This window comes from Chiloscyllium punctatum, chromosome 36 (assembly GCF_047496795.1).
Source record: "Chiloscyllium punctatum isolate Juve2018m chromosome 36, sChiPun1.3, whole genome shotgun sequence".
Lineage (NCBI taxonomy): Eukaryota > Metazoa > Chordata > Chondrichthyes > Orectolobiformes > Hemiscylliidae > Chiloscyllium > Chiloscyllium punctatum.
The window spans coordinates 60,273,452-60,297,547 of NC_092774.1; the positions used below are offsets into that span (position 1 = coordinate 60,273,452).

The following is a 24,096-nucleotide window of genomic DNA, read 5'->3' on the forward strand; positions in this document are numbered from 1 at the left end:
GAGAAATGCAGCATCATAGAAAGTGCTCCCCCAGAGTGTGCATTTTACCAACTACCACTGCTAAATATAAACACTCTGATATGATCCTTCGGTTTTAATGTACACCATAGCCCCATACAGTAGGTACCATTTAAATGAGTTAAAAATACAAGCATTGAGCAAATCCAGCTTCCAGCCTTACCCCCGCCTCCCCACCCCCCCCCCCCCCCCCGCCCCCTCTCGCTTCTTGGAGCTTGGACCATCCTCCAGCGCCGGGGGGTTGTTGAACTCCTGGGCTCCAGCGGCCACGCCTCCACTGAAGAAGCTTTGGGAAACAGATGCAAAGGCAAGATGCAGAACAGAGAACCTTTGTATATGAAAACAGCTTACAGAGATATTGAGCAACAGAATCACATGATTTTTACCCATCGTCCTCTGGGTTATCGACCCAGCACACTCACGCAGCACTACTCTACTTCTGTGCTCCCAGCAGCTGGATCGTGGATCAGTTTAAAGTAGGTCCTATATCTCTGATTACATCAGTACACAAGGCAGTGAAGAAAGGTTTCAGCACACTGGCCTTCATCAGTTAGGGAATTGAGTATAGATGTTGGCAAGTTATGTTGTAGTTATACAGGACGTTGATGAGACTGCACCTGGAATATTGTGATCAGTTTTGGTCCCCTTGGTCTTCTGACTTCTGACTTCTTCAACTCTGGGTTTGTGTTGAACTTGATGGGATACTTTGTCCAACTCAGCATGTTTAAACAGTATCTCTCAGAGGGATTCATCTGAAACTTTTCAGGAGGTGAGCTCAACAAGATTGAACTATTCAAAGTTACTTGGACTCTATTTTAAACTTACATCAGGACTAGTAGTCAGAGACACGTACAGCATGGAAACAGACCCTTCGGTCCAACTTGTCCATGCTGACCTGTTATCCTATATTAATCTAGTCCCATTTGACAGCACCTGACCCATATACTCTGGCAGCTCATTTCATATATATACCACCCTCTGCATGAAGAAGTTGTCCTTTTAATTTGTTTCGCCTCTTACCCTAAACTTATGCCCTCTAGTTCTGGACTCCCCTACCCAAGGAAAGGACATTGTCTATTACACTGTCCATGCCCCTCATGATTTTATAACCGCTATTAGGTCACTTCTCTGCCTCCGATGCTCCAGTGAAAACAACCCCACGCTATTCAGCCGCTCCCTGCAGCTCAAGCCCTCCAACCCCCAGCAACATTCATGTAAATCTTTTCTCATAGATAAGTCACTCTTTCAGTCATGAAGAAGGGTTTATACCCAAAACGCTGACTACTCCACATCCTGGTGCTGCCTGGCTTGCTGTATTCTCCCAACCCCCGGCTTGCCAACTTCGGGTTGCAATATGTAGTGGCTCAGTGATTACCACTGCAGCCTCACAGTGCTGGGGACCCAGATTTGATTCCAGCCTTGGGTGGCTGTCTGTGAGGACTTTGCACTTTCCCCCAATGTCTGAGTGAGTTTTCTCTGGGTGGTCCTGTTTTCTTCCATAAACCAAAGATGTGCAGGTCATGTGGATGGGCCATGCTTAATTGCCCATAGAGTTAGGTACATTAGTCAGAGGGAAATGGGTCTGGATGGGTTACACTTCGGAGGGTCGGTGTGGACTTGTTGGGACAAATGGCCTGTTTCCACACTGTAGCTAATCTCATCCAATACTTTTGTTACTAACGAATGGCAGAGTCGGCCAAACTTCTTCTCCGATGGTCTTGCGGTCTTAGGTTTCTCTGGTTCATTTCATTAGCAATGTGCAGTCCCGGGCTCAATGAGCAACAGTGTCCACTGAAGGCAAAGCTCACAGAATCATAGAACCCCCACAATGTGGAAACAGGTCCTTCAGCCGAACACATCTGCACTGATCTTCCGAAAACTAACCCACTCAGATCCATTTTCCTACCCTCCTTAACTTGCACACAGACTCCCAAGGGTGGAATTATTCCTGGGTTCCTGGTGCCATGAGGCAGCAGTGCTAACCCTGAGCCATCATGGAGTTGTGATTGTGGGGTGTCGGGAAGGCAAAGGCAGTCCAGCAGAAGACTAAAACAGCCCACCTACTCTCCCACTGCACCCACTGTCAGAACTGGCAGGAGGTTCAGACCTGGGAGGTGACTGAAGGCATCATCACTGGTAGGATCTGATTGCTGGGAGCGCTGGTGCCCCCGCTGGTGCTTCCGCAAGTTGTAGGAAAACATGAACCTCTTCCCACACTCGGTCCAGCTGGAGGGCATCTCCCAGGTGTGGGCACATTGGTGCTTCAGTAGGGCAAAGGAATTGCTGAAGGCTTTCCCACACTTAGGGCAGCAGAATGGCCTCCCCTCCTCCGCCACTCTCCCCCCCCCCCCACCCCACCCCCAAACCCCCGTGTGGTCCAGCTGGAGATTCAGCAGTGTGGAGGAGCAGGTAAAGACCTTCCCACATTCGGGGCAGGAGAACGGTTTCTCCCCGGTGTGGATAGACTGGTGCCTCAGCAGGGACGAGGAATTGCTGAAGTCCTTCCTGCACATAGGCAACTGAACGACCTCTCTACCATTTGGACACACCAATGGGCCAGTACGTCGGAGGAAAGAGCAATGCCCCTCCTGCAGTTGGGGCAGAAGAACGGCCTCTCAGTGTGGACCCACTGGTGTCTCAACAGGTGGGAATAACTGCTGAAGGCCATCTCGCACTTGGGGCCGGAGAACAGCCTTCCCTGGTGTGGACCAACTGGTGCGTCAGCAGGGCAGAGGAATCACTGAAGGCCTTCCCACACTCAGGGCAGCAGAAGGGCCTCTTCCCCTCTGTGGACCCATTGGTGCTTCAGAACCCTTTCAAATTTCACAATATCCTTCTGATTGGAGGAACACCAGAATTGCACACAATATTCTAAAAGTGGTCTCACCAATGTCCTGTACAGCCACAACATAACTTCCCAACTCCAATTCAGGCAGCATTCAAGCAGCTTCGAAATCGACGTTTCAGGCAAAAGCCCTTCGTCAGGAATAAAGGCAGTGAGCCTGAAGCATGGAGACATAAGCTTATCTCTCCATGCTTCAGGCTCACTGCCTTTATTCCTGACGAAGGGCTTTTGCCTGAAACGTCGATTTCGAAGCTCCTTGGATGCTGCCTGAACTGCTGTGCTCTTCCAGCAGCACTAATCCAGCATCTGGTTTCCAGCATCTGCAGTCATTGTTTTTACCTTCCCAACTCCAATACTCAGTCAGAGGATTGGGAACGCTTTCAAAACCCACAAAAAACAAACAGGAAAGAATGGAGGGACAAACCGAATTTTTGAGAGTGAGCTTGGAAGCATCAGTGAGAAATCGGCGGAATGGGTTTATTGCGGACGCGTTCTCCTTAAATACACTATATACGTATTTCTCTTGTGGTCTTCGTAGTTTCTCTGTGCTGCAGTGTGTAGTGGCTCGTTGAAATAATGTCCTGATGCAGCTTCGTTTGTGGGTGTTGGGATGATTGCTTCTGTGTTTAAGTATTTGGTTTGTGTGTGTTGTTTTTCTGTAGATGCTAGTTTGAAGTTCGCCATTGACTGTTCGCTCTACTGTGACATCTAAGAATGCAGTTTATTGTTGTTCTCCTCTTTTTCAAACTAGGAGCCCCCCTCAGGCCATAGTCTCACTACTTGGAACACCAATATACAGACTTGTCAAAGGCCTCCACTGAGGACTAAAACACCAAGTCGAAGATTCATGCCACTCCATTTACTCCATCCAAGAATTCCCGAACACCAAAGACACGAAGATAGAAGAGGATGGAATAATGTTGTCCTTTGACATAACAGCCCTGTTCACATCCATTAACATCAACGTGGCCAAAGAAAACTAAAGACACGACTCGAAGAACTAAAGACGAAAACACAGAACCAACTTCAGCAGCAAAGATAACACTGTCAACCTCGTGGAACTATACCTTACCACCCACTTCATATTCAGTAACAAGCCCTACAAACAAATCAACGAAACGCCCATGAAACACTTCTGTCATCAAAAAATGAAACAAATTAGAGGAAACATACAACACCATCAACAATCTCCTTACTGGCATAAAATTCACAAAAGAGGACAACAACAAAGTGCCATTTCTAGATGTACAGTCCACCGAACAATCAATGATAAATTCAAAACAGCCTCTACAGGAAAACAGCACACGCGAACCAAGAACTTAGCTACAGAAGTAATCATCTCTACACATACAAACATTTCTGAACGAGGGCACTATTTCAACGAAACAAGACACAGTGCAGCACCCAGTGACTACGAAGACCAAATAGTAACTGTACAGCGCTTTTAAGAAGAATGGAGAGCCAAGCAACACACTGAAATTTGCTTCCCTGACCGGGAATTGAACCCGTGCCGCAGCGGTGAAAGCGCTGAATCCGAACCACTTGACCACCAGGGAGACACAGGCAAAGCTGGACAGCTCTCCTGAAAATTGCTTCCCTGCCCGGAAGTCGAACCCGAGTCACGAAGTTAGAAGGCTAACACCAATGTCATTTCGTGTAGCCATTGCTCCCGATGCGGTCTCTTCTACATTGGGGAGACTGGAGCCCCGCCGCAGAGTCAAGTCACAGCGTTTGAGGGAACATCTCCAGGACACCCGCAACAATCAACCCCAGCGCCCTGTGGCCCAACATTTCAACCTCCCCTTCCCACTCTGCCAGGGACATGCATGTCCTGGGCCTCCTCCATCGCCGCTCCCTCCCCACCCGATGCCTGGAGGAAGAACGTCCCAACTTCTGCCTCGGATACATTCATCCCCAGAGCAACAATGTGGTCTGCACCAGTTTCCTCATTTCCCCTCCCCCCACCTTACCTCAGTTCCAACCTTCCAGCTGAGCGCTGTCCTCATGACCTGTCCTACCTGCCAATCTCCCTCCCCACCTATCCGCACCACCCTGCTCTCTGATATGTCACCTCCATCCCCACCCCCATTCACCTATTGTACTCTTTGCTACCTTTGGCCCAGCACACCCCACCCCCAATTTATCTCTCCACCCTGGAAGGGGTCCTGCCTCTATTCCTGATGAAGGGCTTTTGCCTGAAACATCGATTTTCCTGCTCCTCGGAAGCTGTCTGACCTTCTGTGCTTTTCCAGCACCACTCTGATCTAAACTCTGGTTTCCAGCATCTGCAGTCCTCACTTTTGCCTACCCAATAAACCCAGTGTGCCGATTTCACATCAACAAACTGACACAAGCAGACACAACGTCTGCAGAAACCTTAGCCACATTACTTTACATTAAAGACATCTGGGAAATGATGTCCAGACAACTCAACCCTCTCAGCATCATGGTAGCCCACAAACCGCCCAACACACTTAAACAGCGGCTAATGAACCTGAAATACCCGATACAAACAACCAGCAAACGAATGTTATTTACAAAATACCATACAAGGAAATATATACATGAACTCTGCCGCACAGTTCTCTGTGGCAAGAAATGCTGGGATGAGATAAGGAAGATTTTTTTCAGCCAAAACGATTCGGCACTGACTGGACAGCCATTTAAAATCAACGTTGTCAGCCCAGGATGGAAGACCCGAAGGGATGAACAGTTTTCTTATTTCCTGAAGATTTACAAAGCTGAGACTGGGTTTTGGCGTTTGTTCCCTTTCCACTCCCAAGAGCCGCAGTGTTGGGGCGGTGAGTTGGGAAAAGTGAAATGTGCCCGTGAGCAGCGTGTGGGACTATTTCAGCTTCCCCTCCTCCGACAGCGCTATGACGTGATCTAATGTTCTCAGGGACACTTACTGACGCGACACAGTGAAAATAGTCTCGTTCCCGCAGATCAGGAATTCAAACCGTATGCCAGCTTCAGGACAATGAGAAAGACTAATTGGGATGTGTGCATAAGCTGTGAGCTGCATTTCAAACAGGTAGGTGGAGTCAGATGCGTCATCCATTGCGCCCCTGGCACTGTGCGGACCTGACGCCGCCATGCTGCACAGTTCTGACGTTAACACGGACATGCGCAGCAATGCGAACATTCACAATGCGAACAACCAAAAGTAATCACCACCACTGCTTCCCTTCCATAGTCCCAACTTTGTGAAGCAGTATCTTTCACTGGCAAATAAAACACCTTTGTCCTCAGGTGCCTGCTTAACTTCGATCACGACTTCACACCCCACACTGTTCTATCTCATTTCCAAACTCTTGGCTCATCGCCTCAATAGCAGCTCTGTGGGTATCTGCTTGTTCCACCCTGTCAGGCAGTGGGCTACAAATTCCCGACTAGTCCCAATGTGATTGAAATATTTCAACTCCTCCACTGATTTGCATCTTTAACAAATACCGTGGAGCAATCTCCCTTTCTTTCTGATGACAGTTCTCAACTGTAGTCGGCAGGGTTCACCCCTGCGTGTGGAAACCACAATGGATTTCATGTCCATTGCATTCGCCACTCGGCCCACCAACACAGAACCACACTGACAGCTTCATTTCCCAGGTCTCTCTGCCTGTGGAGCTGCGAAAGAGTGAATCATTGCAGAGTTTGTTTGAATCCAATCACTTCACAGGTTTTGAAAGGGGTAAATATCTGCAAATGGCGAGTCTGCGTGTTTCATCCCGAAAGATGAAATGGACGTTCAGTTAAAAACAAAAACAGAAATTGCAGGAGCAACTCAGCAGGTCAGGCAGCATCAGTGGAAAGAGAATCAGAAACAACATTTCAGAACTCGTTTTTTTTCTCATCCAGGTACAGCTAAACCTGCTGAGTTTCTCCAGCAGTTTCGGTTTCTGTCTCGGATTCTCAGCATCCGCAGTCCTTGACATTAGAATTTCAATCAATTCAGAAACCCCTTTGTGCTGCCTCAGTGGAGAAGATTTCCGTTTGGGAAACATTTTCCTGAAACCATTAAAAACGTGCACTTTCGCAGCCAAAAAAGCGATAGGAGCAGGAACAGAAAACACTGCGTCCCTGGGTGGTTTCGAACCACCAACCTTTCGGTAAACAGCCGAATGTGCTGACCAATTGCGCCACAGAGACCGGGCCAAACACCAGCCACACAGTGTCTTTGAGGAACCTACTAATCAATTCATAATTCAACCCGCCCCGCCCAAAAATTACCATTGTCCTATATCAGTTTTACTTTTCCATAATAAAGCCTTGGACATTCATTGTGGAGACATGGGGACAGCCTGATCCCACCATCTGCAGGCACATCCATGTCACGAGGAACGAGCTGTCCTACACCGGGGCCATCGCCCTCCGAGCCTTTCAGTGTTTTGCTTCTTCCCGCATTTTCTCATTGGCCCCGAGCCGAGAATGGATTTGAATTCCTGATGTGCAGAGAATTCTTTCAATGTCTCGGGTCAGTTCATGTCCCGAGAATATCACAGTCAATCCCCCGGCCTCTTAAACAAGGGGACGGTGTCTGGACTATCTCTGCTCAGTCGAACAGTTCATCCTTCATTCTCCTCTAATTCCACTTCCCAAAGAGTTTCGATAGATTCACAAAGCTGGAGACTGGGATTTCTGTTTTACTTCCAGAACATTTTTCCACCTGCTAACTGACGATATTTTGCCAAAACCGCTTTCCCATTGTAACATTTGCATCATGTCCAGGGATGAGCAATTTTCATTTTGTGGAGACATTCCCAAGTTTGGGAATGTTCTCTTTGGAGCAAAGAAGGTTAACTGGAGATTTCCAGGGGCTGTTGGCAATGATGCGAGAAGACGTGTGGGAATGGGCAGGTTAATGATCAGAAGAACCTCTTGCCACTGACTAGGGTCAGTTACCAGAGGACAGGGATTGAAGTTCTTTAATGGAAAGCAGCATTTGTGTCGAACAAACACAGCGAATACTGCAGAAAGCCAACGGGTCGAGCAGCATCTGTGGAAAGGTAAACAGAGCCGACGTTTTGAGTGTGCTACGGTTTTTGTTCAGAACTCAGTCTTTTGCCTCTTCCCGAAGTTGGTCCAGGTCTGTGTCTCAATTGGCAAACACATGGCAAGTGCAGTGCCGCAATGTGAAGTTATAGCCTTTGCTGTTTAAAAAAAAAGCAGCGCATTGTTTAAATGGTGATATATTGGAATGTGGATAAAGTGAGGACGAGAGGTGAAAGTCAAAAAATGTGGCACTGGAAAAGCAAAACAGGTCAGGGAGCATCTGAGGAGCAGGACAGGGAACGTTTCGGGCACAAGCCCTTCATCAGGAATGATGTATGGATGTACTAAGGGGTCTCAGAGTCCCTCCACCCCAGTCAATGCCAGTTGTCGGGCAGATGCAGCAGGCAATGAGCGAGGCAAGTGGTATATTACGAAGAGGAATTGAGTTCAGAAGTGGGGTCATTGAACATATTCAAGGCGAAGTTCAGCTGAGTTTTGAACAACAAAGAAGTGGATGCTTATGGGGGGAGGTAAGAAAATGGTTTTAAGACCAGTACAGGTCAGTCACAGGGTCAGACAGCACTGAACAGACCCTTCATCGAACTAGTCCATGCTGAGTATGTTCTGAAAGTAAACTCGTCCCACCTACCAGTGTTTGGCCCATAACCCTTCCAACCTTTCGTATTCATGTACTTATCCAAATGTCTTTTGAACGTCGTAACTGTACGTGTATAAAATCATGAGGGGCATGGATAGGATTAATAAAGAAAGTCTTTTCCTGGGGTGGGTGAGTGCAGAACGAGAGGACATGGGTTTCGCGTTCGAGGGAAAAGATGCAAAAGAGATCCACGGGGCCACTTTTTCACGCAGAGGATGGTACATTTATTGAATGATCTGCCAGAGGAAGTGGTGAAGGCTAGTCCGATTGCAACATTTAAAAGGCATTTGGGTAGGTGTATGAATAGGAAGGGTTTGGAGGGATATGGGGCCGTGTGCTGTCAGGTGGGACTAGATTGGGTTGGGATAGTTGGTCGGCATGGACCAGTTGGACCAAACAGTCTGTTTCTGTGCTGTACATCTCTATCTCATTGTTAAACATACTCAGTGACCTGGCCTCCACAGTTTTCTGTGACAATGAATTCCATAGATTCACCACTCTTTGGCGAAAGAAATTTCTCCTAATCTCCATTCTCCCTTTTTGCTGAGGCTATGCCCATTGGTATTAGTCTCTCCTCCCAATGAAAACATCTTCCCAATGTCCATTCTGTCCAGGCCGTTCAATGTTCTGTACGTTTCAGTTAGATCTCCGTTGAATGTGGGCCTGTTAATCAGCATGAACCAAACCCTTCAGGATGAGGACATCCGTGATTAGATTCAACAAAGTGAGAATGGAGGGTGAGAGTGTGGGATGGAGATTTTCAGCTTTTAGGGAATAAGGTTGGAAAGAAAGTTTAATATACATTATAATTGATCAGATGAGCCGATGGGCCAAGGAGTAGTGGATGGAGATTAATTTCGACAAATATGAGCTGTTGCATTTTGATGAGGCAACTCAGGGCAGGGCCTATGTGGTTAATGGTAAATTAATGGAATATTGTGCTCAAGGAAGCAGTAGAGGCAGCTTCACTTTGACACTGTTGGATGGGTTTTTTGCGTGGTAAGGGAATTAAGGGAAGTTGGGATAATGCAATTAGAAGGAGCTGAGACGATTGATCGATCCGCCATCATTTTAATGAATGGCGGAGCAAGGTCGATGGGCCAAATGGGCTACTCCTTCTATTACTTTGAAACGATAACCCTGCGTTTCACATGGCCTCCCCACCTAACCTGCACGTCCCTGGACACTGGGCAATTTAGCATGGCCAATCCAAATCAAGGCCTTTGAGCAATGTAGTGATGTGGAAACCAAACACCAGAGAATGAGAGAAAGGGACAAGGAGAATAAATGTACTAGCAATCAAAACTGGATTCTAACCATCACAATAAATAAAACTAAAAGCTCAGTATGTGAATGTATGCTGCATTGTAACAAAAAATAAAACTAAAAGCTGCATTGTAAAAAAAGCGAATTAATTGACTGCACACATTGAAGAGAATAATTATGATCTGAGACTCCTTACAGAGATATGGCTTCAGAATGACAAGGATTGGATCCAGAACTTTGAGGGGATACGTGGCATTCAAGTCGAGTGAGAGGCTCAGTAAAGGTAGAGGGTGGGCACTGCTAATCAAAGCACTGATAACATGGTAGTGTGGTGTCAGCTCGGATTTCTGGTCCTGATTTCTCTCTCCTCTGATTAAATGTTGTCTGTTCTCAGCTCTGCTCGATTTCTGTTGAAGCTTTGACCCCCTTTTACACCTTCTGGAGCAATAAAATATTCTGAGCCTCCTGGAAATGACACCTTATCTATACCCCTCCTGATTTTAAAAATCTCTACAAAGTTATCTGTCAACTTGCTCGGCTCCGTTGGAAAAAATGTACCAGCTTCTTAATTCAAACCCTCCATTCCCAGCAACACGCTGGTAAAGTAGGGAATAGGGAATTACATCAAATCACATAAATGTACTGTCTGAAACAATCTAGCTGTGTTCTGGCCTGAGATATTGAGAGTCCCTGGTGTAAGTAATTACGAATGCAATAATTTTGGTCACAGAATTGAACAATCATTTTGCAACAAAGGGGTCTACTTTGATAAGGAGGTAGTGGTCATTTCTAGGGTAAGTGAACAGTTTGTAGATCAGGGAGATGAAGTTCCAGACACTTGGGAAGGGCAAGAAATGAATTTGATAAATACGACAAAGAACTGTGGATGCTGGAAATCTGAAACAAAAACTGAGAACACTGGAAAAACTCAGCAGAACTGGAAGCATCTGTGGAGAGAAAGCAGAGTTAAAATTTCGAGTCCAGCAACTCCTCTTCAGGATTCTGAAATAGTTTGTGAGAACCCCTTAAGTCATCTGCCCAGCTTTAAGACCATAATACACAGGAGCAGAATGAGGCCATTTGGCTCATCGAGTCTGCTCCACCAGTCTATCATGGCTGATACGTTTCTCCATCCCATTCTGCTGCCTTCTCCTCATCACCCTTGACGCCTTACTAATCAAGAACCTATCTCTGTCTGAAATGCCCTCAATGACTTGTCATCCTCAACCCTTCTCCTCGTGGAAACATCATCTCCACGTCCACACTAACCAGTCATAGAGTAGCACAGCGCTGCTTGACCCACTGTGATCTCCAGCATTTGTTAATTTCAGCAAGGATTCCAGCATCTACAACAACGTGCTTCTAAATTTTGTAGCCAGTTGTTTAGCTCTCCCTGGATCCCGTGAGATTTAACCTTACTCAACAATCCACTGTGCGGTACAATTAACAAAGTTCCCAGCCCCCACCTCTTTCTGCACACATACGCAGCGCGATGGATCAGTGGTTAGCACTGCTGCCTTACAGCGCCAGGGATTCGCTTTCGATTCCAGCCTTGGGGCGACTGTTTGCGTGGAGTTTGCACATTCTCCCTACCGTGTTTCCTCCGGGTGCTCTGATTTCCTCCCAAAATCTAATGATGTGCAGTTTCGGGAGAATAGGCCATACTAAATGGGCCCATAGTGTGCAGTAAGTGCCGTGGCATGGGATAGGGGAAAGTGTCTGCATGGGTTACGCTTTGGATGGTCGGTGCGGACTTGTTGGGCTGAATGGCGTGTTTCCACATTGCAGGAATTCTACGTGGTATTCCCCCAACTCCAGAGTCTCAGCACTCTTGGCTTTTCCCATGGACAGTGTGCGGGAGGAAAACAATGTTTTACACGGGAGTAAGGATCCGTGCGTGTGAAGCTAGAAGTAAACGCAGTGAATTGCTTGAACTGTTTTCCCCCGTATACCAGAGGCTGAGGGGTAATCTTACAGACGTTTATAGAATCATGAGACGTATGGATAGGGTAAATAGACAAAGTCATTTCCCTGGGATGGGAGAAGTACAGAACAGGACGATATTATGTTTGGGATGAGGGAAGCAAGTGTGAATTATCTGTCGGAGGAAGTGGTGGATGTAGCTCCGATTATAACATTTTAAAAAGGCATCTGGATGGGTATATGAATAGGAAGAGTTCAGAGGGATATGGCCAAGTGCTGGTAAAAGAGACGAGATTAATTTAAGCTATCTGGTCGGCACGGATGAGTTGGACTGAAGGACCTGTTTCTGTGAGGTGTTATCTCCATGACTCTGGTTTGCCCGTAATGTTTGCCATGTCTGTATATTCAGTATCTATCCGTTGTCGGTGCCAATGCCTTGATATCTCATTTCCTCCATCTCCCCACTTCCACTCCCCAGATGTTAACCATTTCGTATCTGGTTGTTTCTCAAGAAGCTGCATTGAAGGTTCATCCTGAATTGACACTTTTGTTTGCTTCCCAAAATCAGACTTACTCACTCCTAGATGTCGTGAAAGTTACTAACTCTCAGGTGGAGGTATCCAAAGTTCAGAGGTGTCTGTCTTGATGATTTCACTTTTCGGTCTCTGCAAAATCCTGAATCAGTACCATCGGGAGGATTAGTTTGAGCGGAGTGAGAATAGAGGGGTGAGAGGGGGTGGGATGGTTCTTTCAATTTTGTAGAAAAAGAAAAGAATGTTCTGCAGAAAGTAGAATTGCTTGTTTGGAATTTATAACCTGGGCTTACAGTGATGACTTTTGTAATCTCTTTTTACAGATTATTTGAAGATCTGAAGACGGACATTTCAATATCAATAGATGAAGAGCTTTGCCTGAAACATTGACTCTGCTGCTCCTCAGATGCTGCCTGATCTGCTGTGCTTTGACTCTGACTCTCCAGCATTTGCAGTCCTCAATTTCACGTCAATGTCTGGCAGTCACTGAATCCATCGGGAGTGTAACATTTTTCGGCTATGATTCTGTGAGAAGGAACCAAGCTTTTTGGTTCCTCTTTCAGTACGTTTTCAGCATCAGTGAGACTGGAAGAGAGACCCGACTGTTGCAGCACTCTGATTATGGAGGCAGTAAAGGTTATACAGACTGGGAAGAGGAATTCACGGCAGAGAGGTGCTGTACACGCGTTTGTGTGCAGCTGAAGCTTCGGTCATGGAGAAACCCAAGGAATCCCGTCCCGTGGAGAAACCATGAAAATGTGGCGACTGTGGGAAAGGCTTCCGTTTCCCATCTGACCTGGAGACTCATGGGCGCAGTAACACCTGGGTGAGACTGTTCTCCTGCCCTGAGTGTGGGAAGACCTTCAGCAGTTCCTACTTTCCGCAGTGGCACCAGCGGGTCCACACAGCCGAGAGGTCATTCTCCTGCCCCGAATGCGGGAAGGCCTTCAGCTATTTCCTCCATCCTACTGACCCACCACCGGGTCCACATATTAGAGAAGTCCTTCAGCTGCTCCAAGCACGGGAAGGCCTTCAATGATACCTCTGCCCTGCTGAGGCAACAGCGGGTCCACACCGGGGAGACCCCGTTCTCCTGCCTCAAGTGCAGGAAGGGCTTTAGCCAGGCATCCCACCTTCGGGTCCAGACGGGGGAGAGGCCCTTCTCCTGCCCAGAGTGCGGGAAGGCCTTCAGCAATTCCTCCCACCTGCTGAGGCACAGGTGGGGCCATACCGGGGAGAGGCCGTTCACCTGCCCCGAGTGGAACTGGAGGTTCTCATCATTCTGCACCTTGCAGAAGCGCCAGCGGGCGCACCAGTGCTCCCAACAATCTGATTCTGCTGGTGAAGCTGCTGTGGGCCACTGAGAGGACTGAACCCCTGCCCATTCTGACAGTGCTTATAGTGGGAGAGTCGGTTGGATTTTTTTGTTTTATGCCGTCGTGCTCCCCCACCCCTGCAATTTTGCTTCCAGTGGGCGCTGCTGCTCGTTGAGACCAGGAGCTGTTCTCTTTAGATTTTTTTTGTCCAGTTAAACAATTATTGACTCTGTCTGGGAACGAGTTCCAGTCTGTAAGAAATAGCTGAATACTTCAGGGTGTCCATTCGCATTCAGCAGTGACTTAGAAATTAAATTTACGGTTATGTGCCTGTGAACAACTCATCATCCAAGGATTGCCCAACGGCTTGGCAATCCATTGTTGGAAACTGTTTGCTTGAATTGATAATTTGAAAAATTCTCTTCCTTAATTTACCCCTTAAGTTTCTGTCTCGGAGATGGTGGAGGAGTTGATCAAAGGGATTAAATCATTGCTATTAACTGGATTATCTTGTTTAACTTTGCCCTAGTAAATTTGCAGTATTCATAATTGTTTGTTTTTGTTTAAATTATAATTCTGGTGTGCAAGATCTGTTCATCAAGTGTGGTTCACTTCACGAAACTGCTGTGGGTCACTCCCAGGACTGAGCCCCTGTGTATTCTGACAGCGTGTGTGAAGTGGGAGAGTCAGTGGGCTTTTTTGATTTTGACCTTGCCCCGCCCTGCCCCGCCGCCAACTGCTTCCATTGGGCGTTGCCGCTTGTTGAGCCCAGGAGCTGTTCTCTCTAGATTCTACTGTCCAGTTAAAGAATTTTTGACTCTTTCTGGGAATGAGTCCCAGGGTGTAAAAAATGGCTGAATACTTTGGGGTGTCTATTCACATTCAGCATTGACTTTTAAATCAGATTTACAGTTACGTGTCTGTGAAACAGTCATTGTCCAAGGATTGCACAAAGTCTTGGCAATCCATTGTTGGAAAGTGTTTGCTTGAATTGGTAAGTTTAAAAAAAAATTCTTTCTTAATTTGCCGCTAAAGTTTCAGTCTCTGAGAAGGTGGGGGACTTGATAAAAGGGTCTAAATAATTGCTATTAATTAGATTATCTTCTTTAACTTTGCCCTAGAAAATTTGCCATATTTATCATTGTTGTTTTTTATTTAAATTATAATGTTGATGTGCAAGATCTGTTCTTCAAAAAGTCTGGTTCGGAACCGTTGAGAAATTGAGGGACATTGCATATTTTAATTTCACTCTGTTGTGAATCTGGTGAGAGTGACATTCATTTGTATTGGGTTGCTTACCCTTAGTTGTCGTGTCTTCCACCCCAACTATTCACTATGGTAGTGAGTTCCGCAGTCTCACCACACTCTGAGGTTTTTCATGAAATCCTGAGTAGAGAATTGTAAGGGAAAATGTGGACAAGGGCAGAATATAGGGTCTTAACTGCAAAAGCCAGGAAGACATTCGACAAAGTAAAAACATGACAATGTCGGGATAAATAAGGAACTTTGACAGCAATGAAAAGGTCACACGTCAGAGTTCAAGATAATGGTCGTGACAAAAAGAAAAAGTACTCTGCAGATATTGGATATAGTAATTAAGCAAGTTTCTAGATGCTGTAGTTGGTTGAATACGATAATAAGAGATGAAATAACCAAAACCATTCATGTAATTTGATGTCGATAACCATAAAGCAAGTGCATACTATTGATTGATATAGACCAACTGCGTGCAAGTTGGTCATTCAGCCCATCGAGTCAACATTGACTGACCGTCCCACCCAGACACAGTTCGTTACACTATCCCTGTAACCCTGCATCTCCCATGGTCAATCCACCCTCACCTGCACATCCTTTGGACTGTGGGAGGAGGCCAGAGCACCAGAGGAAACCCACGCAGACACAAGGGGAGAATGTGCAAACTCCACACAGACGGTCGGCCCGAAGGTGGGATCAAACCCAGGTCACTGATGCCGTGAGGCAGCAGTGCTAACCACCGTGACACCACCACATGCTGCTCTCTAAAGAAGTGAATTTCAAAGACTCGAGAACACTTGTGAGAAAAACAAAACTCTCCTATCTTAAATGAGAGACTAATCTCTGGCTAAAATTGAGTTGACATTACATTTGCATTAAGTCCTCTCCAGATGTTATACAGCTCCATCGGATCATCTGTTTCTTCTAAACTCAAACTGATACAAGCCCAGCCTGACATCCCCTTCTCCCCGATTATAAGTTGAGTAAATGAGCGACCCTCGACCTCACTGGCATGACAAAGGATGCCCTCAATCCAAGTTGACCTTAACTGTCTCACCTCTTGACCCCCACGCCACAATGTGGTCAGCCGCAACTCAGCCCTGAACGAGAGCAGAGGAACTGACCAGACATCAGTGAGGTGGACATTGCATTCCCAGAGAATATTATTCACATGAGAATGTTGTTCAGCTCACATTCGGATCACTGCAGGGACTATGTCTCCTGTCATTTCAATGTCTTTGATCCCAATAACAGTCTAGATTTGTTGTACATTGTGTGCGTTTTATCTGTGTTTCACTACATGATTTTCTGTTTCTGCCATTCCCATTAGGATGTGTGAATTCAGTCCCAGATAATGGACTCAGTTCTGAATTTTCCTTGATGATTGGTGTAAGACGTACTAAGTGTCAGTCAGAATGGAAGAAGCTCTACTGATGATTTAACCCTCTGCTGTCATTGTCCTGGGACTGTATGAATGTGGAAGTGTAGAGGAAGTTTTACTCTGTATCTAACCCAATGCAGTCTCTGTCTTGGCAGTGTTTGTTGGGGACAGTGTTGAAGTAGCTTCACTTGAAATTTAAGAGTAGAGGAAGCTTTATTCTGATTGTCATTCCATGCTGTCTTTGTCCTGGGAGGTTTAGATGGCATCTATAATTGAAGTGAATGCAGACTTGGCTGTGGGAGTGGAGGGTACTTGTACCTGAGCACACCCATCTTTGAGATTGCTGTGCTGATCAAGACAATCTCAGACACCTTCATGCACTTTTCCAACCAACCACAGGGTGGTTAAGGATGGGTATAAATGCTGGCATTGCCAGCGATGCCCACGCCCCATGCATGAATAAATAGTTTAAAAGTTACATTCACGTTCCAAACCCTCTAATGTATGATTACTTACATGGAAAATTCCTGTCTGTTTGGAATTTCATTTTAAAACATAGGAATGTGTCAACCATGTAGAAATATAACAAGAACAACAAATGGAGAATTTAACAGGTAATGAGCAGGACCAGAATGCTGAGTCAGCCTGACCCCCATGGCTGAGAGAGTTCTCCCAGATGTTGAAGTTACACCAGTGCCTTTTACTCTTGCAGCTTCCCCAAAAGTTTGTCCCAGATGTAAGATCATTCAATGACCCGAAGTACGAACTGTTTTTATCTCCATAGCTGGTGCCAAACTTGCTGAGTAATTCCAGCCTTTCTGCGCTACCCTTTTATGGGATTTGAGCGTCCCTAAATCAGTGTAATGAAGAACTGCAGATGCTGGAGATCTGAAACCCCAAAATTCATCAAATGCTGGAGAAAGGCAATAGGACTGGCAGCACATGTGGAGAGCGAAGCAGAGTTAGCATTTCCAATGCTGTGACCCTTCTTCACAACTGTTCTGGACTCAAGCCAGAATATTGTCTCTGTTTCTTTCTCTCTCTCTCTCCACCGGTGTTGCCAGACTGGCTGAATTTCTCCAGCAGTTTCTGTTATGACACTTTCGTAAGGTTGATGTTTTTTATCCATCCCTAAGTGCAAGGTGTCTTGCTTGTGCCAATTCAGAGGGCAGTTTAAGAGTCAACCACATTGCTGTGGGTCTGGAGTCACATGTAAGTCAGACCATACATGGATGGAAGTTTCCCTCCTGAAAGGACATTGGTGAGCATGGGTTCTTATGACAATTGACGAGTGCCATCGATACCATACAGAGACTAACTTTGTGTTCCCCATTTATGATTTGAATTATTCACATCTCACCTCTTGCTGTGGTGGGATTTGAACTCATGTTCCCTGGATTACCCATCCTGTGACATTATGACTCCACTGTTGTTTCCCATTCTTTGCTATTTTGTGTTTGCTGTTTACGTCTTTGTCCTCTGATATTTGGGAAATTGAACCTGTTTAAAAGATTGCCCTAAACTTGTCCCTTTGACCAAGTCTTTGGTCACCTGTCCTAATCTGTGCTCCGCAGTTGTGATTTTTAAAGGAATTCTCATTATGTTCATGTGAAGCACTTTGACACAGTTAACTGTACCACAGGTACTATTTGAATGCAGCTTGTGTCCCTATCTTAATATCTGAAAGTGCAGGGTCATATTTCAAATGTAGAAGACAAAATTGAGGATGATTTCTTTTCTTTCTGAGGGTTGTGTGTCTTCTTCAAAAGGCAGTGGATTCAAAATCTTTAAGGCAGAGGTAGATAGGTTCTTGATAACCAAGTGGATGAAAGATTGTCGGGGATGTGTTGGAATGTAGAGTTGAGGTTAAATTCAGATCAGGGATGATCTTATTGAATGTTGCAGCAAGCTCAAAGTGCCGATTGGCCTACTCCCGCCCATTATATGTTTGTATCAAGCAGTCTGTGTCTCCCCTCTTACAGCTATGAACTGGGTAATTCCTTTCCAATATTGCCCCTTGTAGACAGTTAATTTCACACCGATGGCCCCCTATTGGGAGCAGGTACATTGTAGCAATTGCAGTATTTCTTGTGTTAATTTTGTTGATTCTTACTCAGTGTTGCTGAGAATCTTCGAAATACAAACCAAAACACTTCTATTATTATCGCACTAATGGAAGTGTTGGTTTGGATGTAACATTGTTGAATTAGCCATTCCCATCTTTTCCAGAATTCTGTGTTTAAAGCCCTCGAGTCTGGTTTCCACCCCTGAAACTGTTCTTATCAAGGTCATGTTTGACATCCTTTGTAACGATGACAGGGATAAACATTCCCTCGTCGACCTCCGGACAGCCTTGATCAGGGTTAATGACAGTACTGTCCCTCTCCAGCATCACTCTATCCTCTGGGAGGGTCTGCTTTTCGCGTCTTCCATTCTGATTTGTTTAACCGTAGCTGCTGGTGTTGGCATCTATACTGATGATATCCAACTGTGCCTGAACACCACTTCTCTCCCGACTCCTCGATCATTCATAATTTATCAATAATTTCATCTGAATGCCTGCCCAATTTCCAGCATTGGATAACCATAGACATTCCCTTCGTTAAATATTGTGAAGTGTGAAGCCATTGTTTTAGTCCCCAAGTTCGACCTGAGCCCCCGCCCCCTCCCCACCCCCACCCCCACCCCAGTAACTCTGTTGACAGCCTTCATGTCACATTTAAAACTAGGATAGATAGATTCGTGAAGAGTCGGGGGATGAAAAGTTACAGGAAAAGTGCAGGAAAGTGAATGTGGGGAATGCCAGATCACCCAGAATCCTACTGAATGGAGAAGAAGGCTCAAGGGGCTGAATGGCATATTCCTGTTCCTATTTCTTATCGTTCCCGAGCCCTTCCCTCTGATACAGGACACTGACTTCAGTGTGTGCCATTACTGAGAGTGCTGATGTTCCCTTGTGTAATATCAACAACTTAGCAGCTGCTGAAACCTCTTGCTCCTTTATTACCTCCAAACACAATCAGCCAATGTGTTCAGGGGAGGCGATGGCCGACTTTATTGTCACCAGACTATTTACCCAGGTAATGTTCCGGGGACTTGGATGCACAACCTGCCACGGCAGATGGTGGAATCTGAATTCAATATAAATCTGGAATTAAGAGTCTAATGATGAAATCGTTGTGGTTTGTTGTAAAAATTTATCTGGTTTCCTGCTGTCCGAACCTGACCTGATCTCCATGTGATTCAGATCCACTGTCAGCTGGTTGAATCTTCACTGCCCTTTCAATCAAAACCTCCTCTATAACCTCCCTACTTTTATACTCCATTTAAAGGCCAATCTCCCTTTTGCCTTCCCTATTAGTCACTGTGTTCCCAGAAGCAGGATTGTAGATCAGTTTAAAGTAGGTCCTATATTTCTGATTACAACGGTACACAAGGCAGTGAAGAAAGGTTTCAGCACACTGGCCTTCATCAATTAGGGAATTGAGTATTGATGTTGGCAAGTTATGTTGTAGGTATACAGGACGTTGATGAGGCTGCACCTGGAATATTGTGATCAGTATTGGCCCTCTTGGTGTTCTGACTTCTGACTTCATCAACTCTGGGTTTGTGTTGAACTTGATGGGATACTTTGTCCAACTCAGCATGTTTAAACAGGGATTCATTTGAAACTTTTCAGGAGGTGTGCACAACAAGATTGAACTATTCAAAGTTACTTGGACTCGATTTGAAACTTACATCAGGACTAGTAGTCAGAGACACATAAAGCATGGAAACAGACCCTTTGGTCCAACTTGTCCATGATGACCTGATATCATAAACTAATCTAGTCCCATTTGACAACACCTGACCCAAATCCTGTGGCACCTCATTTCATATAAGTACCACCCACTGCGTGAAGAATTTGTCCCTTTAATATATTTCGCCTCTCACCCAAAACCTTTGACCTCTCATTCTGGACTCCCCATCCCAGGGAAAAGACCTTGTCTATTAACCTGTCCATGCCCCTCATGATTTTTAACCTCTATTAGGTCACTCCTCTGCCTCTGATGCTCCAGTGAAAACAGTCCCAGCCTATTCAGCCTCTCCCTGTAGCTCAAACCCTCCAAACCACAGCAACATTCCCGTAAATCGTTTCTCACAGAGAAGTCAACGTTTCAGTCATGAAGAAGGGTTAATACCCAAAACGCTGACTACTCCACATCCTGGTGCTGCCTGGCTTGCTGTATTCTCGCCACCTCCTGCTTGCCTACTTCGAGTTGCAACATTTAGTGGCTCAGCGTTTACCACTGCAGGCTCACCATGCCAGGGACCCAGGTTTGATTCCAGCCTTGGGTGGCTGTCTGTGAGAAGTTTTTATATTCTCCCAGTGTCTGAGTGCGTTTTCTCTGGGTGGTCCTGCTTTCTTCCATAGTCCAAAGATGTTCAGGTCATGTCGATTGGCCATGCTTAATTGCCCATCGAGTTAGGTACATTAGTCAGAGGGAAATGGGTCTGGATGGGTTACTCTTCGGAGGGTCAATGTGGACTTTTTGGGGCAAATGGCCTGTTTCCACACTGTAGCTAATCTCATCTGCACCACTTTGTCACTAACGAATGGCTGAGTATACTTCATGGGCCGATTAGCCTAACTTCTGCTCAGATGGTTTTGCGGTCTAACGTTTCTTTGGATCATTTCATTTGGCAATGTGCAGTCCCTGTCTCAATGAGCAGCAGTATCCAATGAAAGCAAAGCTCATACGATGGTTGAACTCCTACAGTGTGGAAACAGGTCCTTTAGCACAACACATCTGCACTGATTCTCCAAAGAGTAACCCACTCAGATCCATTTTCCTACCCTCCTTAAATTGCACGCAGACCCCCAAGGGTGGAAGTATTCCTGGATTCCTGGTGCCATGAGGCAGCAGTGCTAACCGTGAGCCACCATGAGGTTGTGGTTGTGGGGGGTGGGGGAGGCAATTGCAGTCCAGCAGAAAACAAAAACAGCCCACCTACTCTCCCAGTGCACCCACTGTCAGAACTGGCAGGAGGTTCAGTCCTTGGGGGTGACGAAAGGCAGCGTCACTGGTGGGATCTGATTGCTGGGAGCGCTGGTGCCCCCGCTGGTGCTTCCGCAAGTTGCAGGAAAACATGAACCTCTTCCCACACTCGGGCCAGCTGAAGGTCCTCTCCCCGGTGTGGACACACTGGTGCTTCAGCAGGGCGGAGGAATTGCTGAAGGACCTCCCGCATTCAGGGCAGCAGAAAGGCCTCCCCCCTCCGCCCCCCATCCCCCCATGTGGACCAGCAGGTGCTTCAGCAGTGTGGAGGAGCGGGTAAAGCTCTTCCCACACTCGGGCAGGAGAATGGCATCTCCCCGGTGTGGACGGACTGGTGCCTCAGCAGGGCTGAGGAATTGATGAAGGACTTCCTGCACTTAGGCAACTGAACGACCTCTCCCCCATGTGGACCCACCAATGGGCCAGCAGGTCGGAAGAAAGAGCAAAGCCCTCCCTGCACTCGGGGCAGAAGAACGACCTCTCCTCAATATGGACCCACTGGTGTCTCAGCAGGTGGGAAGAACTGCTGAAGGCAATCTCGTACTTGGGGCCGGAGAACAGCCTTCCCCGGTGTGGACCAACTGGTGCAACAGCAGGGCAGAGGAATCACTGAAGGCCTTCCCACACTCAGGGGAGCAGAAGGGCCTCTTCCCCTCTGTGGACCCATTGGTGCTTCAGAACCCTTTCAAATTTCACAATATCCTTCTGATAGGAGGGAGACCAGAATTGTACACAATATTTCAAAAGTGGTCTAAAAAATGTCCTGTACAACCACAACATAACCTCCCAACTCCAATACTCAGTCAGAGGATTTGGGAAAACTTTCAAAACCCACATAAAACAAACAGGAAAGAATGGAGGGATAAACCGAATTTTTGAGAGTCAGCTTGAAAGCATTAATGAGAAATCGGCGGACTGCGTTTATTGGGTAGCTGTTCTCCTTAAATACACTATATACGTATTTTTCTTGTGCTCTTCGTAGTTTCTCTGTGCTGCAGTGTTTAGTGGCTCGTTGAAATAATCTCCTGATGCAGCTTCGTTTGTGGGTGTTGGGATGATTGCTTCTGTGGTTAAGTACTTGGTTTGTGTGTGTTGTTTTTCTGTAGATGCTAGTTTGAAGTTCCTCATTGACTGTTCGCTCTCCTGTGATATCAAGGAATGGCACTTTGTTGCTGTTCTCCTCCCCTTCAAACCAGGAGCCCCCCTTAGACCATAGTCTCACGACTTGGAACACCAATATACAGACTAGTCAAAGGCCTCCACTGAAGGCTAAAACACCGATTCGAAGATTCACTCCACTCCATTTACTCCATCCAAGAATTCCTGAACACCAAAGACACTGAGATAGAAGGGGATGGAATAATGTTCTCCTTTGACATAACAGCCCTGTTCACATCCATTAACATCAACGTGGCCAAAGAAAACTGAAGACTCTACTCGAAGAACCAAAGACACAAACACAGCATCAATTTCATCAGCAAAGTTAGCACTGTCAAGCTCGTGGAACTGTTCCTTACCATCCACTTCATATTCAGTAACAAGCCCTACAAACAAATCACCGAAATATGCATGAAACCACCGGCATCTGGATTCCGAGCAGAAGCAATACTGCAGAGACTCGAACAAACAGCCCTTCCAACGATCCAACCCAAACTTTGGGTCCGCTACAGCGATGACACTTTTGTCATCAAAAAATGAAACAAATTAGTGGAAACCTCCAACACCATCAACAATATCCTTCCTGACATAAAATTCACAAAAGAGGAGAACAAGAACAAAGTGCCATTTCTAGATGTCACAGTAGAGCGAACAGTTAATGGGAAATTCAAAACAGCGTCTACCGGAAAACACTGCACGCAAACCAAGAAATTAACTACAGAAGCAATCACCACTACACAAACAAACAAATCTGAATCAGGATACGATTTCAACGAGCAACGACACACTGCAGCACGCAGGAACTCCGAAGATCAATAAATAACTGTCCAAAGCATTTTAGTAGAACGGGTGGTCTATAAACCCCCGGAAAACGGTTTCCTTGACCGGGAATCGAACCCGGGCCGCGGCGGTGAGAGCGCCGAATCCTAACCACTAGACCACCAGGGAGATACGGACCCAGCAAAATAGCTCTACTGAAAATTTCTTCCCTGCCCGGAAATCGAATCCGGGCCTTGGTCGGTCGAAGGCTTTCACCTGTGTATCCAACAATGTCATTTCTTGTATCCATTGCTCCTGATGTGGTCTCCTCTACATTGGGGAGACTGGAGACTCCTCGCAGAGTCAAGTCAGAGCGCGTGAGGGAACATCTCCAGGACACCCGCAGCAATCAACCCCATTGCCCTATGGCCCAACATTTCAAACCCCCTCCCACTCTGCCGAGGACATGCAGGTCCTGGGCCTCCTCCATCGCCGCTCCCTCCCCACCCGATGCCTGGAGGATGAACGTCTCATCTTCCGCTTGGGGTAAATTCAACCCCAGGCCATCAATGTGGACTTCATCAGTTTCCTCATTTCCCTGCCCCCCACCTTACCTCAATTCCAACCTTCCAGCTCAGCGCTGTCCTCATGACCTCGCCTCCCTGCCAATCTCCCTCCCCACCTATCCACTCCACCCTCCTCTCTGATCTGTCACCTTCATGCCCACCCCCATTCACCGATTGTACTTTTTGCTACCTTCGGCCCAGCACACCCCACCCCCAATTTATCTCTCCACCCTGGAGGGGTCCTGCCTCTATTCCTGATGAAGGGCTTTTGCCCGAAACGTCGATTTTCCTGCTCCTCGAAAGCTGTCTGATCTGCCGTGCTTGTCCAGCACCATTCTGTTCTAAACTCTGGTTTCCAGCATCTGCAGTCCTCACTTTTGCCTACCCAATA

The 24,096-nt window shown here is 46.5% G+C and overlaps 1 non-coding gene across 1 annotated transcript; it reads right to left on the bottom strand.

Annotated features, from left to right (window-relative positions):
* Positions 1-23,256: 23,256 nt before the first annotated feature.
* trnae-cuc (transfer RNA glutamic acid (anticodon CUC)) lies at positions 23,257-23,328 on the bottom strand. Its single transcript has one exon. It is a non-coding gene; the product is annotated as a tRNA-Glu (tRNA).
* Between the last annotated feature and the right edge of the window lie 768 nt (positions 23,329-24,096).